Source organism: Rattus norvegicus, chromosome 19 (genome assembly GCF_021556685.1).
Source record: "Rattus norvegicus strain SHRSP/BbbUtx chromosome 19, alternate assembly SHRSP_T2T, whole genome shotgun sequence".
Taxonomy (NCBI): domain Eukaryota; kingdom Metazoa; phylum Chordata; class Mammalia; order Rodentia; family Muridae; genus Rattus; species Rattus norvegicus.
The window spans coordinates 51,910,476-51,927,583 of record NC_141552.1 but is presented as its reverse complement, the minus strand read 5'-3'; the positions used below and the strand labels follow the sequence as shown (position 1 = coordinate 51,927,583).

At 50.4% G+C, this 17,108-nt stretch overlaps 1 protein-coding gene and 1 long non-coding RNA gene across 5 annotated transcripts in view; one reads left to right on the top strand and one right to left on the bottom strand.

The window, feature by feature from the left end:
* Positions 1–17,108, bottom strand: part of Zfhx3 (zinc finger homeobox 3) — a 255,000-nt gene that overhangs the window by 73,678 nt on the left and 164,214 nt on the right.
* Positions 1,617–15,624, top strand: LOC147999451 (uncharacterized). The gene is made up of 7 exons (XR_015643625.1): positions 1,617–1,890; positions 6,777–6,948; positions 7,127–7,207; positions 7,604–8,905; positions 8,993–9,206; positions 11,502–11,840; positions 15,216–15,624. It is a non-coding gene; the product is annotated as an uncharacterized LOC147999451 (long non-coding RNA).

Below are 17,108 nucleotides of genomic sequence, written 5' to 3'. Positions count from 1 at the left end.
AAACACCAGGCTAGCCCAATGACATTTTAGGCCTTTACAGACCAACAACCCCATTTTGACTTTCCGTGGACAAGTTAGTTCTTCAGGTAACCTGGATAATAGGATTAAAAAAAGAAAAGTAAACAGTAAAAAAAAAAAAAATCTTTAGAAGTTACCAAAGGCAGAGGAAAATTCTGCTACCAACCTGTCTGGGGTGCGGTGTGCGGTGGGGGCCTGGGGTAACTTTACTTAACACTCCCCATTCTTAAACGTACTCCACCGAGACTGGCTGACACCTTTCACCAGAACATGGAGGAAATAATCATTTTAGATCAAATCCAGAACCCAAATTCAAACCCAAAGAGGCCGACTCCACGGCTTGTTTACCCTTCCTTCCTTCCTTCACCGACAGAAGGTTAATACGAGAGCAACTCCTTGGCAGACCTTTATGAGTAGCTGAAGCGACACAGATGCGAATCAATGCTCCTTTTGTGAACGCATTACTTGGCAGAAACTGGCTTTCTGAAACCCCCTTAAACACGGCCAGCGAAACAGAAAGAAGGGGGGACGTGTCCTTCAAACAAAGGGATGAGGTGAAAATAAAGAGTCGACTGCGCTTCATTCTTTTTCATAGAAGCAAATGGATCTGGGGCTTTTATACATTAATCAATCAATATCACCGACTGTACATCAGCGGGGTAGCCAAGTTATGAACGACCTTTCTGGCCAAGAGGACACTTTTAATGCTCCTAAGACTGCTCATAGCTTAGCAGCTTCCCGAATTTGTGCCTGCATGATTACCCCTTGGAGGCGAGAGGCCGTTCGCGCCGCCACACTAAATAAGGCAAGGTGAGTCGTATCCAATTTGCGCACAGAGGAGGAGAGACTTGGACCTGACCACCCAAGTTCATGCATGAGCTGCTGCAACCTGGGTGATGCCAAGGGACCTGGCCTGGCCTCCCTCTGGGAAGAGGAGCCTGCCAGGCCTCCTGGGCAGTTGCGGGCTAATCTAAACATGGAGGCTGGAGGCAGCTAGGCTGGAAGGCTGCGCTTAGCTCACCTCCTCTCAGCTCCTGAGCCCTCTGTGCTGGTGGACAGCTGCACCGGCCACTGTGGGCATCCCCAGGCCTCTCCCTAGATCATCCTAGGTCATCCCCAAGAATCCTCCCCATCCTCCCTGGGCTCCTCCTAAAAGGGGCCAGACTTTCACCTTTCTGAGTTGTTTTTGACTTCCCTGTAGGGATACACAGAAGGGTATCTTACACTCTCCACAAGCGCCCAACCTGAAGAAACAAACTTGGGCTAGTTCTCCTTATTCTCCTGTTACCAACTCAGCCATTCCATTCAAGCCTCAAAGGCCAAACAAACAGTTCCCTCAATTTCATTCTTAGCGGGTGGAAATGGGTGAAGGGCCATGTGTGGTTTGGAGATTTCTATGACAACCGAATGGTATCAGGGAGGCACATGGGACAGGACAAAACCCCAGCCACTCCCCCTCTCTACTTTATTCCTGGCTTCTATCTCCTTAGCTGTGGCAACAGCACCGGCAGAGGCCTGGTGGTCTCCATACAAGGCCCCTCTTTCCTGTCACCCATAGGAAGTGAGAAACAAAGCCTTTGAAGAATCTTAAATTTATCACAGAAGTCACAGGCAATGGGGTGCTGGGCCCCATCAAATGCAGGGGATTCAGGGTAAGAAGTGACACCACCCCTCAGCCTACAGATTCTCCCAGCCACGCAGGAGTGGGACAGGACACAGCTTAGAGGAGATGGGACTGTTTGCTGTCACTATTTCTGGATTTGGCCACTTACAGTTCTCAGGAGACAGGAGGTCACCTCCAGTACTGCTTTTGCCAGGCTCTGGGTCCTGGGCCACAAGAGAGACCCAGAGCTGCAGAACACATTATGGGAGGTAAGTACTAAACCAGAAGAGGAGCTTGTGGGGGACTCTCTGAAGGGCTGGGACTTCCTCACAGACCTGCGCTGTGACGGATGCTTGCTATTCCTCACATTTGCAAAGAAAACTGCAGAACATTCCCTCCAACAACAGTTCTTAGCTCTTCCTAGCCTGGGTCTTCCCATCCTGTGTCCCACACTTAAGTAATACTGATCTTGTCATTGGTTTAATGCATTCAGAGTCCTATCTAGAAAATGTATTTTCTATTCTGAATTGAAGGAACATGGGATCCATGCTAGCTGCTCCCACTGGGGTTGTGTCACACAGTCCTTCTCATTCTGTCAGATACTGATCTGCACGTCTCTGGAGAGTTGACAATCTGATGACTTAGCAGTGACTAAGTCCCCCTTCCCACCCAGCTTTTCACTATTTCAAAAAGTAACTTCTGCCTCCTTAAAAATTTTGTGTGTGTTTGTGCTTGTATGTGTCTGTGTGCAGGTGTGTGTTTTTGTGTGCATGTCTGTATATATGTCTGTGCGTATGTGTATGTCTCTTTGCCCGTGTGTGTGTGTGTGTGTGTGTGTATGTGTGTGTGTATGTGTGTGCGTGTGTATGTATGTGTATCTCTGTCTGTCTGTCTGCCTGCCTGGGTTCTGAAACACAGACATGGTATGTAACCCAGGCTTAAATGTGTGGCAATCCTGCCTAAGCCTCTGAGTCACAGACATCTGGATCATCTCTGCAGCTGTTACACTGTGCTGTTCCCTCACTGAGTATAACGGCTGAGGGTAGGCTACAGCTAATCTCTCTGTCAAACATCTGGTAGTTCCCCTGATGTCTCTCAGAGACTTACTCCCACCAAAGAAATGCAAACTGAGGGAATCAGGGGCAGAGGGACCACAGTGTCATCCTCGTAGCCTGTGGGGCTCTTCCAAGTTACAAACGCCCACCCTCTCCCTTGTCCTCTCTGGCTGGCCAATGGCCACTAGTCAACTCTTTTTCCTTATACTTGTCTCCTTCGGGTGACTCACCACCCACCAACCAGCCAGCCAACTCCTGAGTCTTCTGTGCTGTACACGTCCACACTGGACATTCGCAAGTCTCAGTACCAGCTACTATTCCTCACAGCTATCCTGATGTGCACAGCATCCCCTTCTTGTGGGGTGTTTGTGGGTGTGTTCCTTGGGGGGGGTGCATATGGGGGCCAGAAGACAACCTTGACCGCTACTCTTTACTTCTACTTCTACCTTCTTGCTGTCCACCACTGCACACAGCAGGGCAGTCAGCAAGCTTCCGAGAACTCTCCAGTCTCCACCTCTCACCACAGAAGACCCGGGGCTGCAGGCACTCGCTTTCTGGTCAGTCCTAACCTGTGACTGGGAGACTGGAACTCAGGTCCTTGGGCTTGTACAGACACTATCCACTGAGCCATCTCCCCGGCCCCTCCCTTTGTGTTTATAGAGCTCTGTACAGAGGATGGTGCTAGCAGAGACGAAGGACTATTCATTTGTCCCTCAGCATTGGCTGGTGACTCATGCCAGTCACAAAGGAAAGTTGCCCCACCCAGGCCAGAGCAGATAGGCCAATGTCTCTGCATGAGCAGAAGCTCAGACAGACAAGTCACCTCTACGCCCTGCAGCCCGGGCATACAGAGAAGGCAGTTAGTCCCTACAAACAATAGAGAGGGGCCAGCCATGGTGCTGCCTGACTGCAATCCGGGCACAAAGAAGGCAGAGGTAGAAGGATCAGGAGACTGAGTAACTCAAGGCAAGTTACAGCTACAGACCAAGGTCAAGGCCAACGTGGTCACTGGCTACTCTGTCCCGAGTAAACAGAAATCTGCAGTGAGAATGGTGCTCTTGTCCACACTTAGGGTTTTACCAAGTCATTGTGTGCTCACACCTTGGTAAACCCCAGCTTCGTGACACCCCTATGGAAGGCCCAGATGCTTCCTCAGAAGCCAGATTCTGCAAGGAGAAAAATGTACTGGGCGGGGTTGGGGGATGGGAGGTGGGGACAGAATGCATGTGGAAATGGCAGACTCACCATGATAGAAGTCAGTCCAAGAAGAAAGTCCACAGAGCTTCGAAACTTCCCACAAGAGCCATAGGCTCTCTTTCCTGACAGGTGCTCTGCGTCCTCTGTCCCCTATGGCTGGGAGCTCCACGAGGAGAGGAGCTGGGTACAGTATGAGTGACCGTGACCTAAAGGCAGGTCTGGCCACACCAGGCCACTTCTGAAACCTTCCAGGGGTCTCCCAAAGCATTCGTACCCTAACTCAGGACCCAGTTCTGGAAGGAGAGCTCACGGCATATGCCACCTGCCACTCTCTCCCAGGTCCATGCCAGCTGCACAGCTCTTCCTTCTGCCCCGGGGCTTCAGCACCAACTGGGACCTCGGCCTGCAGTGTCCCTTTGCTTCTTCACACGGCTAAGTCAGGTCCCAGCCTAAATGTCACCACCTTAGAGGCAAAGGACACATTGAACCTGGCTCTGTAGCATCCACAGTGACCAATGTGCAACGTGATCCGTGAGAGGAGGAGCTCGGCCACTGAGTGAAGAATGACAGAACACAAACATGGCCCATTTGCCAAATGGAGGGGAAGGTGCGGGCGCTGGTCATCAGTGGCCTTGACCATGCCCAAGGCGGCTACACATTCCTCAGGAGACACAACCACGTGTGCAACAGTCTTGGAGAAAGAGTCCAGTTGGCCGAAACTCGGGACGTGTGGAGATGTGGTCATCAGACCACAGGAAATGCAGGGGACAGGACAATGTGTTAGGCAAACAACAACAAGATGTTCTCATCAAAAGTCAAACTGCAACAAAGTCTCAAAGGCAAGATTTAGCTTCCACAGAAACTTGGGGGTGGGGTGGGCAGGAGGGCCTTCAGATGAAAGGAGGTTTTAGAGACACATCAGTCGGTGGTAATCTGAAGGCTATAATTGCATTTGTATTAATTGTGTGTGTGCGCCTGTGTGTGTGTGTGTGTGTGTGCACACACACGTGTGTGTGCATGTGCACATGCTCATAAGTGCACATACAATGTACAGGTGTGAGAGCTCGAGACAAGGCCTCTTGTTGTTCCTGGCTGCCTATGTCAGGCTAGCTGGTCCACAACCTTTGGCCATTACTGTCTCCACTTCCCAGGGTACCTTGGGAACACTGGATTACAAATGCATACTGCCACATCTGACTTTATGTGGGTTCTGGGGGTTCAAACTGGTCTCCTCATGCTTACATGGCAAACCGCCTCTACCCCTGGATTTAAACAAACCACCTCTTGAGGGCTGGGGGAGCCTGCGTTATTAGGGAATTTTGAATACTGACTCTGTATTTGATAATGATACTGTAGCCATGTTAAAAATGTACACCAACTGAAATGTTTGTGGCCAAAGCGAGCCCTTTTTTGTTTCAAAATAATTGAATAAGGGGAATGGGTGGAATATATGACTAAAACAAGATCCGCCACAGGGCCCCAGTAGTGGTGCACACCTTTAATCTCCAGCACTCGGGAGGCGGAGGCAGAGGCAGGTGGGTCGCTGTGAGTTCTAAACCAGCCTAATCTACAGAGCAAGTTCCAGGACAGCCAAGGCGGGGCGGGGGGGGGGGTTCCTACAGTCTGTTGTGACTCTGGGTGGGGGGTAGCAGGTGCTTTAGTTGTTTCTCATATACTCTCACTACATGGGCCCAGGCTGACTGACCTCAAACTCACTGTCTCTGCCTCCCGGACGCTGGGAGTTCCGGTGTGCGCTGGGACCCCCAGCTGCCATGCCTTGCTTTCTGCTTATGTGAGCTCCCATGACATTTTCTAACACGAGAAGCCTTTGGACAGAAGCTGGAGATATTTCCTCTCCAGGCACTGCCTAATAGCAAGCACGGGTCAACCTCTAAGCCACCGTGTGCATAACGTTGGGTATTTGCCTGACACGGACATTCGCCATTTGGTTTTAATTCTTTGTCTCGAGGTTATACCTTCCTTCCTTCTAGTTTTCTACCCACAGGCTTTTCTGGAAGGAAAACCCTGTGAGAGATAGGGCCAAGGCCACCCACAATTACCGCCACAGCCCTTGGGCTTTGATGCTACCTGGCACATGAGGCCGCTGCCTTAAAGACTCCCTGGAAAACAGAGGGGTGCATGTACAAACAAGAACACACTAATCACTTAGCAGCAGCACGAGCACTGCCCTGGCTTGCATTTGTGCATGTTGTTGAGTGAGGGCTCGTCCCACATCTTAGGAAGGAACAAGGACGCCCATGCCACAGGCTGGGGTCACAACAGATCATCATGCATCAGAAGATACACAGATGGGCGGGAGAGAGGGCGCTGTGGGTAACAGCGCTTGCCGCCAAGACCGGTGACCTGAGTTCAATCCCAGGAGCTCACATGGCAGAGAGAGAGTGAATTACTACGACATCATCCTCCTACCCACCTCCAACCCCCTTGTACACAGTGGCATGTCCTTTAGTGTGTGGGGTGGCCCCACCACATTAAATAAATATTTAAAGAATGTTTTTAAAGGCACATGTAAAGCCTGGAAGTTTTTTTCTAGAAACTTCTGAATGAAGCTTAGACAGAAGCAACCCTACCACAGGTAGCCCACACCCCTTGGGCCTCACTCGGTTCCTGCCTGTAAATACGGCTCAACCACACAGAATCAGGGTGATAGCAGGGCCACCAGCTCAGGCCCAAGAGCTTTCAGATCTGACCCAAGACTAAAAGCCATGCCGGGCATGGTGGTCCATGGCTGTAGTCAACAGTGCCCAGAAGTCTGAGGCAAGAGGACCGAGAGTTTAAGGCTAGCCTCGGTAAACCAGAAAGACCCTCAAAAATTCAAGGTATAATCGAAAGGGGGGAAACCCATCAGTGAGCCACATGACGGGGTGTCTGGAAACAAACAGATGCTGCGGTTTTGAAGATGGAGCCTAAGGCGATGAGGTGGACTGGTGTGCGATTTTCAAGCTCTGAGACTGACAACTGGGAAATGACAGGCACTCCCAGAATCCTGCAGGACGCAGAGAGATGCGGTGGGATATGCTTCTAACCACGGAGCCCGAGCAGGTGCCAGGAGAGGTGAGCGTGCACCAACCCAAGGGATTCTGTCTCTGGACGTCTCTGGGGAGACAGAGTCTCTGGGGACTGAACCCCCGGTGTTGTACATGCTGAACAAGCACCTGGTCATCAAACTCCATCTCCAGCCCTTCTGAGAGAATCCTAAAAAGTAACTTTGGCATTCCCTTCTGGCCCTCAGGCTGGAGAGAACCAGATGGAGCCTCATTTTGATGAATTATTTTAAACAGAAGACGGAACATTTGCCTACAAACCTGGACAGGTAACATTCACATTCGTGAACTTGTGACTTAGGGAATTCTACTGTCGTGCATCTGCGGGTGACTGCCATACACGCCCAGGCAGAGCTGGAATCGGACACCCTGCTGAGAACCAGGTAAACCACAAAGAAGGGAGGTCAGAGGGAGGTTCTCGGAGCTGAAATGTGCCAGAGTGCTCGCTCGGCACAGTTACAAGGCCCAGATGGCAAACGTCGCTGAAGATCCAGTGTTGAAACTTGGTCCTTCAGCGGTTGGTCAGTGGGTCTGAGGATCAGGAGGACCCTACGCTGTCCTCCATCCAACAAAGGATTAAATTCATAGTTGAATGGGTTGTTGGGAGGCCGGACCTGGTCGGAGTCATTAAAGAGTATGCTTGTGAGAGTGTATCTTGTCCCCAGGTATCTGTGTGTTCTCCTACCCCACCGCGTCCCACTTCCGGCTACCATAAACTGAAGAGTGTCCTCCACCATCTGTTCCTGACACATTCATTCTCTGCTCCCATCTCGTGTCAAGAGCCAGCCAGCTGTGAGCTGAAACCTCCAAAACCGTGAGCCGAGATAACCTACCATCTTAGAAACAGCTCCTCTGGGAAACCCCTCCATAATGACGCCACGCTAACGCCCTAGGTGCGCCTGCACTAGTACAAAGTCCAGCTATCCCTGTTTGGCTGACAGTGCTGCTGCTGGATGCTCTCCTGTGTTGGGCTATGCTGGGTGCAGGGGCTGGCCATTTCCTCCAGGAAGAAAGCCAAACCTAAGGACAGCACAGAGTGCCAATCTGCTGGCTGGAATCAGGAGATGGGGTTGGTACAGGAAACAGGAAGAGAGGAAAGCCTCGCGTCTGAGACGGAGAGGGCTGACTATCACCAGTGACCAAGGAGGCAGGTTACCTTGGGGGTGTTGGGAGAACCCTCTGGCCTGTAACAGACCAGAGCTGACACGATCAGGGACTGCCATTTCCCAGTTCCACTGACCAAGGCTTATACCTGCGTTCCCTCTCCAGGGCCACTTCTCAAGTGGGCCAAGGGCGTGGTGACGCCACTTGGGTGTATCTGAAACATGGAATCTGGGAGAAGGCTTCGCTTGCACTCACAGGTGGAGAAAATGCCTGGCTAAAGGATTTGTGACTAAAGACCAGAAAGATAACTCGATACGGCCACTGAGCACCAAAGTAGAAGGAAAAAATTAAACAGCAAAGCAAAAACGACACAAAAAGATCCAAAAGGAAAGGGAGGGTGACATTTTTTTCTCCCTTGGCAGACAGACAGAGAGTGTGAACAGGAAATTACGGGGCCAAAAGGAACACACCATGGCTCAGGGCTAAGCTCTTCCGTATAAAGCCGCTCAGCTACCTGTCCCTAAGCACACGCACACACACACGCATATGGGTGAAATGACTGAGGCTTTGGAAGTGAGCAACTGGGAGCATGAAAAGGGGCAGGTGAGGTGTGTGTGTGTGTGTGTGTGTGTGTGTGTGTGTGTACACGCTCGCTTTATGCACTGTTCTAAGGTAAGGAGTCATTTCTTCATTGGACTTTCTGAGGGGCTCAAGAAGCCTCAGACTATGCCATGAGACTGAGGCCACCAGACTCACAGAGGATCCCAGCTCCTGTGCGACTCCATAGTTGGGTCTGATCTCAAAGCCTACAGTGTCCATTGCTTGACATCGAGGTGAAAGAGCACAAAAGGGTCGCCTCAGAGGTAAGCGAATATGGATAGACACGGGATGGGTGCCGGGTCGTAGAAAGTGTCAGAGGACATTCACGGAGCCCTTTTGCTCCCTCCGAGAGGGCTTTCAAAGCGGTCTCGGTGTCTTTGAAGATACTCGGTGCACAGCAGTGGAGCTGACCCCACCACCGCAGGTCTCTCATCCACACGGGCACACAGATTCAGTCTGCAGCTCCAGCTATACCAAAAGTCACAAAATGACCAGCCAACTGCGGGATAAGCCTTAAGAACTCGACACCCGGACTCTCTGAGTCTGCCTTCCACAAAAGGAAAAGTGAGTATGAATAGGTACATTCTTTGGGGGAGACAGGGTCCCTTGTTCTTATGGTCAACCCCTAACCAATACACGCACGACAGTTCTGAAAGACAAATAGCGAGTGTGCACTGCACCTCATTTTAGATGTCGACCGCTTCTACAGCAATTCAGACCACACTTCATTGACATCGGGGATTTCCCATCATGGACAGAACAAAACAGGCTGGGAAGCCTCAGCCTCTGGTGTCACTAAGAGAGCCGGAGGCTCTGTGGTTGGAATTCTTAGCATCGGGTCCAGAGCATCGAAACCTTGACACCCATAAGCTGCCCAGTCAGAGGCTCCGCACTGATTCTGCTCCACAGAGGGCTGATAATGGTGGCATGGCGTACCACAGGATAGCTGTGAGCAGTTCGCCAATTTTAGAAAAACTAGCACCTTTCAGTCTAGGTAGGGAAGAGTCTAGAACGGTACCACCCAGCTGAGGACATGTGGAAAAGTGTGTGAGTGAACTTCCAGGCATGGGTGAGTGGGAGAGACACACCCCCTTTCAAAGGCTGCAATGAAAGGCATTGTAATCCAAAGAGCTGGTGTTTTCACCCAGTGGTGAGTTAAACGTTTCCATCCGCTGCTGACCTGCTGACCATGCTTCAAATGAGCTGTGTACATCTGTTTGGGCTGGATCAACCTGGTTTTCCTCATTTTTTGTCAAACCTCCCAAGTGAACCAAAGGACAGTGTGTGTGTATGTGTGTGTGTGTGTGTGTGTGTGTGTGTGTGTGTGTGTGTGTGCGCGCGCGCACGCGCGCACGCGCGCGCGTGTAACGCCATGACAAGCCTGTTTAGTTGGTTTGCTAGCCTAAGTATCACTTAGTGGTGAAAATGAGTACTGGTGGAGGAAGGGCAGCCATACTGCATGTGTGGGATGGGGCTGTTCAGGGCCCGCACCCAAGGTGCCCACAGAAGCATGGCGTCTGGCTGAGGCACTGCTGAGTGGCAGAGCCCATGCTCCCCTGCCCCGCAGAGGGCTCCGCTTTTAGGAGTGAACGGTAAGCAGATATTAAATAATCAGCCAAACAAGGCTGTCAACCCCTTTTGGAATGAGGTAAACAAACAGTCCGTAATTACAATCGTGTGTGTGGCGCTGCACTCCAGATCAAGGGCTATATTCATGTAGGAAAGCGGGGCATGCGGGGGTGGGTATGGCTTCAGGAACAGCCTTCTGCTCCTCCCCCGTGCCATCCTGGCTCCCTGCCTACTCTCTGCCCCCCACTTCCAGCATCAGCACCTCCTAGGCCCCAGAGCCTAGACCCTCACAGCTGCCCCTACCTGTTCTGTGTCGAATGCTCCTCAAAGAACCCACGGAGTGCATCCTGCTACTCCAAGCGCTCCCTTCGCAGCACAGATGAAGTTCGCTCCCATCTTCCGCTGGGGCGCCAGTACCACAGATCTCCTTAGAGGGCGTATTGTGAAACTTTGCTGTGACTATCAGATGACTCCTGACTCCCGCAAAAGGTCCTTTATGGGTGTCCCTTGGCCTTTGGCTGTCCCCTCCACCTTCTCACCCTCTATACTCTGGCTGTGGAGTATGCATGATGGATTTTAGAATCCTCTCCAATGAACCTTTAGGAATCCATTCCTTCAAGACAGCACATGTCCCTGGGCAACTGAACTCCTGTCCTCTGAAAGAGCAGCAAGTGTCCCCACACACCCCCGCTGCTGCCTTTTCCCAAAACAGGATTTTTCTGTGAGGCTCTGGTTGTCCTGGAACTTGCTCTGTAGACCAGACTGGCCTCGAACTAAGAGATCTGCCTGTCTCTGCCTCACAAGCACTAGAATTAAAGGTGTGAGTCACCACCGCTGGTTGCAGCAACTGCTTTTAACTACTGATCCGTCTCCACTGCCTTTCGCTATTTTTTTTTTTTTAATTTTTTGAGACCGGGTCTCTCAATGACTGTGAAGTGCACCATTTCAGCTAGACAGGCTGATTGGAACCCCCCCCTGACTCTATTCCTAGAGCCCTGGAGTTACAGACTCTCACAATCCCAGAGTGCACTGGGGTGTGGGGCATCCAAACCCCAGTCGTGATGCTTTTGTGCCAAGCACGCCACTGTCAATAATGGCTCATGTGGCCATCCCCAAGTTCACTGTTTCTCACCTGCACTCTCAGTGATCCGTGTCATCTCAGGGTAGTGATCTTTCCACTAGACTTCTAGAAGTGACAAACGGACCACCAACTAGAAACAAATGTAGTGATTCTATTTTAATGTCTCAAGGATGCATCTGTTTTTACTAACTTCTGTTTTCTCCAAACAGTCTCAAAATATCTCCACACTGGCTTCTCAGCAGAGGAGAGACAGGAACAGCAACAGAGCATTCTAGAAGGAATCGTAAAGCCAAGTGACACAAGCTGAGGCTGTCAGGAAAGACGTGTCAGCACCAGGAGCCACTGGACAGCACGCCTGGGCGGATGGTGACATCACCTCTTCTAGACCGGCTACCGAAATGTACAGCCTGCTTCTAACCAGAGGAAAACACCAGACGAACCCAGACCGAAGGGAAAGCATCCAGACAACTGGCTGTACGCTCCGAATATGTCAGGAACATAAAGGAACTGAGGAACCACTGACTCCAGGCACTAAAGAGGCGCGACAGGTAAATACAACCTGGGATCTGGCGTCTGTTGTTCCTAACGGTTTTGTATCAACACTTTCTGATTTGAGTAATTAGTCTTTGGCTGTCTGAAGCAACACTTTTGCTGTTAGGAAATCTAGACAAGCTAGGAGTACCGTGCCTGCAATTTACTCTGAAAAAAAGTTTTTTTTAAAAAGGGTGCATATCCAAGCACATACACATACATATTTGTACATAGAAATATCCTTTCTGTGTACACAGGGGTTAGAGACTGAGGAGGAGAAAGTATGAGGCAATGGAGGTGGGGAAGGCTCCCCTCTGTGGAACTTGCATATGAGGCTTCTTTACCCTGTACAGCTTGTCTATAAGTGAAATTCTATCAACGTTACCAGTATCCCAAGGAGTCACAATGGAAAACAAGACTCCTGGCATCTCGAGATCAATTATAGATTTGTTTCTAGTCACAAGAAACTACATTGTATGCATTACACATCTTAGGCTTCCGACAAATTTCATTTCCTATTGTTTCCATGTTACTAATGAAAGTAACAGCATTGGGCGGGGCCTGCAGGCCCCACCACAGCAGCCTCGAAACCCAAATATGCCATACAGCGCGGTCCTTCTTTCAGGCCAGGTTTACACAGCGAAAAGTTCCTTCTGGGTTCTGAATGTGTTCGGGAGATGAGGGGAAAGACAAGAGTTCTAAGAACTTATTTTGAATACAATCCCAATACCCATACTGTCTCTTTTGAGTGGTAGAAGAGAAAATGGCAAGAACTTGGCTCAAAGGATCAAAGGAAGGAGGACAATTTGGGGTCTTTGTTAAAATCCTTTCTTTAGCTAAACTGCTCTGCTCACTGGCATCTGACAGAGCTTCTGAGGTCTGACAACATCCCTGGGTCTTTTTTTCCCTGCCTCCATTCGTCATTCTAGACATAGGCTGACCCTTCTCCATGGTGCTTCCTTACCACCCATCCCCTCAGACCCATGAAGGACAAGGAAAGGCATCTCTCCTGTTCAACTGTGCATGTGCATGTGTCTGCCTGTGTACGTATGCATGTGTGCACGTCCCTATCCCAGAAAGGGGTCATAGACAGCGCCGGTTCTTCTATTCTATATTCCCTCACAGCAGCATATGTGTCCACTATGGTTTAATACATGTAAAGCCCAGCATAGCCAGTTTCCAATACCAAAACGTGGGCGAACAGCCGCTGAACAGCCTCAAAGTGACACCCGGAGAAGAGCACCCAGCACACACAATTTGCATTTGTAAAATAGCTCTCCTTCAATGGAAATCCACCTACACTGACTCGTTTCCTCTTACTGGTGTGAAGGGTCCCTGCCACCATTCTGTCATCGCCACATGTTTACGGACCTCCCCCTTTATTACTCATTTTATTTTTCCCATTAGTATACACCTCATGTATGAGGTAGTAAAGGCCAGGTCCCCCACTTCTTACACTTCAAAGTTTGCCTTTTTCTTCTCCTCGCCATAAAATGGGCGACTGCCTGTTGTTGAAATGACCTTGAAAATGCATGGGGAGGGTGGGATGACCTCAAAGGAAATAAAATCCGAGCACAATCAGTTGTAACAGTGCAGTGTATGCTGGTATGTTTTAAAGAAGATGAAGACAGCTGAGTATGGTTCTGTGTCTTCCTCTGTCTTTGGGGCCATATCCTTAAATATTAATCTACGACGCTACCTCTAATGGCTACCTAGATTTCCCATCACATTGGCAGAACACGGTTTATTTAATCCTCTCCTTATCTTCCAAAAGAAGGATGGCTGAGACTGTAATTGCCCCCCTCATAACTGCTGGTTGTCTAAACACTCCCCTTAGTCAGGAACACTTCCTGCAGATTAGAACTGTATCTAGACAGACGCTCCAGTGACAGTCACGTCACCACGTTCCAGCCAGTAAGATAGAAAGGAAGAGAGCAGGGCTCTGGTGGAGTGTTCTAAAAAGGCAGGCACAAATGGAGCACAAGGGTCCTCTCCTGCTCTTCCCTAAACCTCAATGGAGCAGCAATCTTGAGATCATGACGGGGAAACGACAGGCTTGGTAGGAAGGGCTCCATGAAATGGCCGACAGAAACCCAAAGCCTGGTGACTTGGTGAGGCCTTCCCTCCTGTGACTGGCTGCTTTCCTCCCAGAGGGGGGAGAATTAAAACTCCTACCTTACTCAAGCCACTCAGGGTGTCACTGTCATCTACAGCTAAATGCCTGGAAAGGAGAAACCACGTGGGTCCTATCCACTTTGCACAGCTTCAAAACTAAGGCACCAAGAACTCACAGGCACCACAATTTCCACAGATACTCGGCCTAGTTTTGCAGAGATGGATCCTGAACTAGACACTGTGGGGCCTCTTCTTTTGGGAGGACTGACTAGCCCAGGGCTCGGGGGCTTCTATCAAGAATCCCACGGAGAACCAGCTGGGCCTATTTGCTTATTTTGGGTGTTCTTCCAACTCGAGAGAACTGAGGGCAAAGAGAAAAAGGGCCATAGCTGGCCCAACCCTGTCTCATAAACACCCATGCTGCTGAGGCTGCTGGGCTCACCCAGATCCCCAGAGACAGTCAGTCAGGAGCAACTAGAAGCAGCCTCGGGGCTCTGGTCCCTTTTTCAATAGGGACAGCTAGTTTGGTTTCGAGCCCTGAAGAGAGGTATCAGATTCCATGGGAGCCCAAATGCCCAGGGGGTCCTTGGGCGCCACAAGAACCTTGACAGAGTGTGAGATTGTCCACTCAGCCTGGCTGGGTCCGAGTTACTCATTCTCAATGAGTAATAGAGGTTAGAGCTCTAGGTTAGAGGTAATAGCAATAGGTTAGGGCTTTGATGTGGTTTACAAGAGTTGAAGGGGAGCGACCATTAGAGACGTTGCTTCCCTTCTCATGGCTGCCGGTGATCAGCAACATCCAGTGTATTATGTGTGGTCCCGCTACCGGCGTGGATGAGACTTAGCCACACTGCAAGCTCAGGGCAGTCTAAACCAGAGGACAGCACGTCAGGCCACTGCTTACCGCGTTATCTAAAATGTCCAAGTTACCTCAGGTGGCAAGAACAGAATGTCCAAGGCAACTCTATTGTTCTCAGGTGAGGAGAGGCTGTGTGGGGGTTCCGAGGCAGTGCAGGAGGGAGGGACTCTTCTCAGAACCAGTGTGGCCAGTTCACCTGCATCCGGTGAGTGCTGACAGTTGAATTAACATTGAAAATCAGCTTAATTTTCTGTCACAGTGGGAAAACAAGCCTGAATTTTTTTTTTTTTTTGCATCTGAAAGCTTCATGCTATCTGTGTCTGACTGTCTGTCTGTCTGAAAACTGAAGACTGTCTTTGTCCCAGCTTTGCTGTCTAAAGCATGTTGGCAAAGTATCTGGTTTTAAATATTTCACCAGAACAACAGAGGTCGGAGAGGCTGGTTGGGGCAGAGTTTTCTTGCTCCTGGTATATTTCAAGTTCTTCAGCAACAAGTGTCTTTGAGGAGCCGGACTTGCTTAAAACAAAAAAATCAAGACAGAGGTTTTTGCTTCCAGTCAAGAGAAGCTCTGATCTTCCCGTGACTGCTGGAGGTAGACTGGAGACTGGTAAGACACCGGATACAAGATACGGCTGTGTCCAGCCTGCCCCGCTCAGTCTACAGTCCACGGCCATGATGCTGCTTCCTCTCCTCAGGGCACCACCCAAAGGAGATTTTTTTATTGGCCAAACACTTGGTTGGGAGGGAGGGTCCTGTGTATTTATATTACACCTCCTTTTGTTCTACCAGGGCACGTTGGGGGAGGGGAAAGAGTTATGATGAACTTTAATAAAAACAAAATTAAAATGATTAAACCTTTCATATCCTTTAGAGATAATCTCTCTCTTCTGCCGGCTGGTCAGACCACAGCCCGCTGCTGCTCTTCAACTCCCCCTCCCCCTAAAGAAACAAACAGAAAAAGGCTTCCCCGGGGCTAGATTTTTGAAATAAATTAAATTTGTCCTCACACACGGCAGACAGGTGTGGTGGAAACATTCTTTCCAGACATCCAGGAAGGATGCCAGCATCCTTCTCTCAAAAGGACCTTAAACAAGTGACCAGAAGACATAGCTCCCCCCTCCAACCCCCCCTCCCCAAAAACAAAAATCTAGACCGACAAAATCCCAGTCTACATTCTTGACTAAGGAAGGGCCAGAGAAAACAGTAGGGTATGGCACAGATCTCTCTGGTCTTATGTGTTCCGAGGAAGTCTTCAGATCTGCCCGGGGACTGGGCACAGAGCCACCAAGGGATGAGGTGGCTGCCTGTCACGGGTGGGCCCCCATATGGAAGTCAGAGATGGGTTATCAGGCATCCAGATGGGACAGCAGCGACCTCCGGTCACATGGCCCCAGAGACACTAAGTGACATGAAATCCTGCCCTGGAAAACAGGCATGAAGCTTCGGGTGCCGGGATGCTCTGCCTGACACGGACACCCGTTGGAGGGGCAGCTGGCCAAGGAGTTCTTTCTCTGCATGTGGTAGCCAAGGGCTGTCCTGATTTGTCAGGACCCAGGTTTGTACAGAAGCAGATGATCCATCTGCAAGGTCAAAGGTAGATGTCTCCCCTGTGCTGCATGCATAGGCAGTGGGAATTCAAGTAGGGATTCTGTCTTTTGAGAATTGAGGGCAGGCATGTTGAGCCCTGGCCTGAAGCAGACAGAGCCCCACATGGCTGTTCTGATCCCTGATGAGTCCCAACGTGGACTCCTCACTGTTCAGAGTTGACATGAGTCCCTCAGGCCTTGTAGCTGCTCCATTCTCCAGGTTCCGGGAGATACGGTGCTCTGTGGCACCTATCCTAACCTTATCTAGAAGCTCCTTTTCCTGGAGGACTTTGGGGGCTGGAAGTCAGGAGACATGACCCATGCTAGGACTTAAGAGACATAGGTTACACGTCTACTCTAACCTCAACAGTGGCAACTGCTTGGCTTTCTGGTATGTTCATATGTCGACTGGAGTCAAGCCAGTCAAACCAACCTTACTCCCATGACCTGCCTGGAACCCGGTGTTCTGCCACATCCCCACTCCTCTGCCGGATTTCCGTTCCTCAAGGCCAACCTCCCCAAGACAGGATCCTCCCCTTCCTTGCAGCCCCTACTGGAGAGGCCTTTCCTGAGCTCCTTATCTGGAACAAACCCCTGTCAGTCTCCATCCCTGGACACCAACATCCCATATTTGTTGGGAGTTTGCCAATGAGGAAGGAAAGACCTGAGTTACTTTCTTCTCCTTGCTGGCTGGTCCTCCAAACCGGTACAGCCATCTAGAAGGT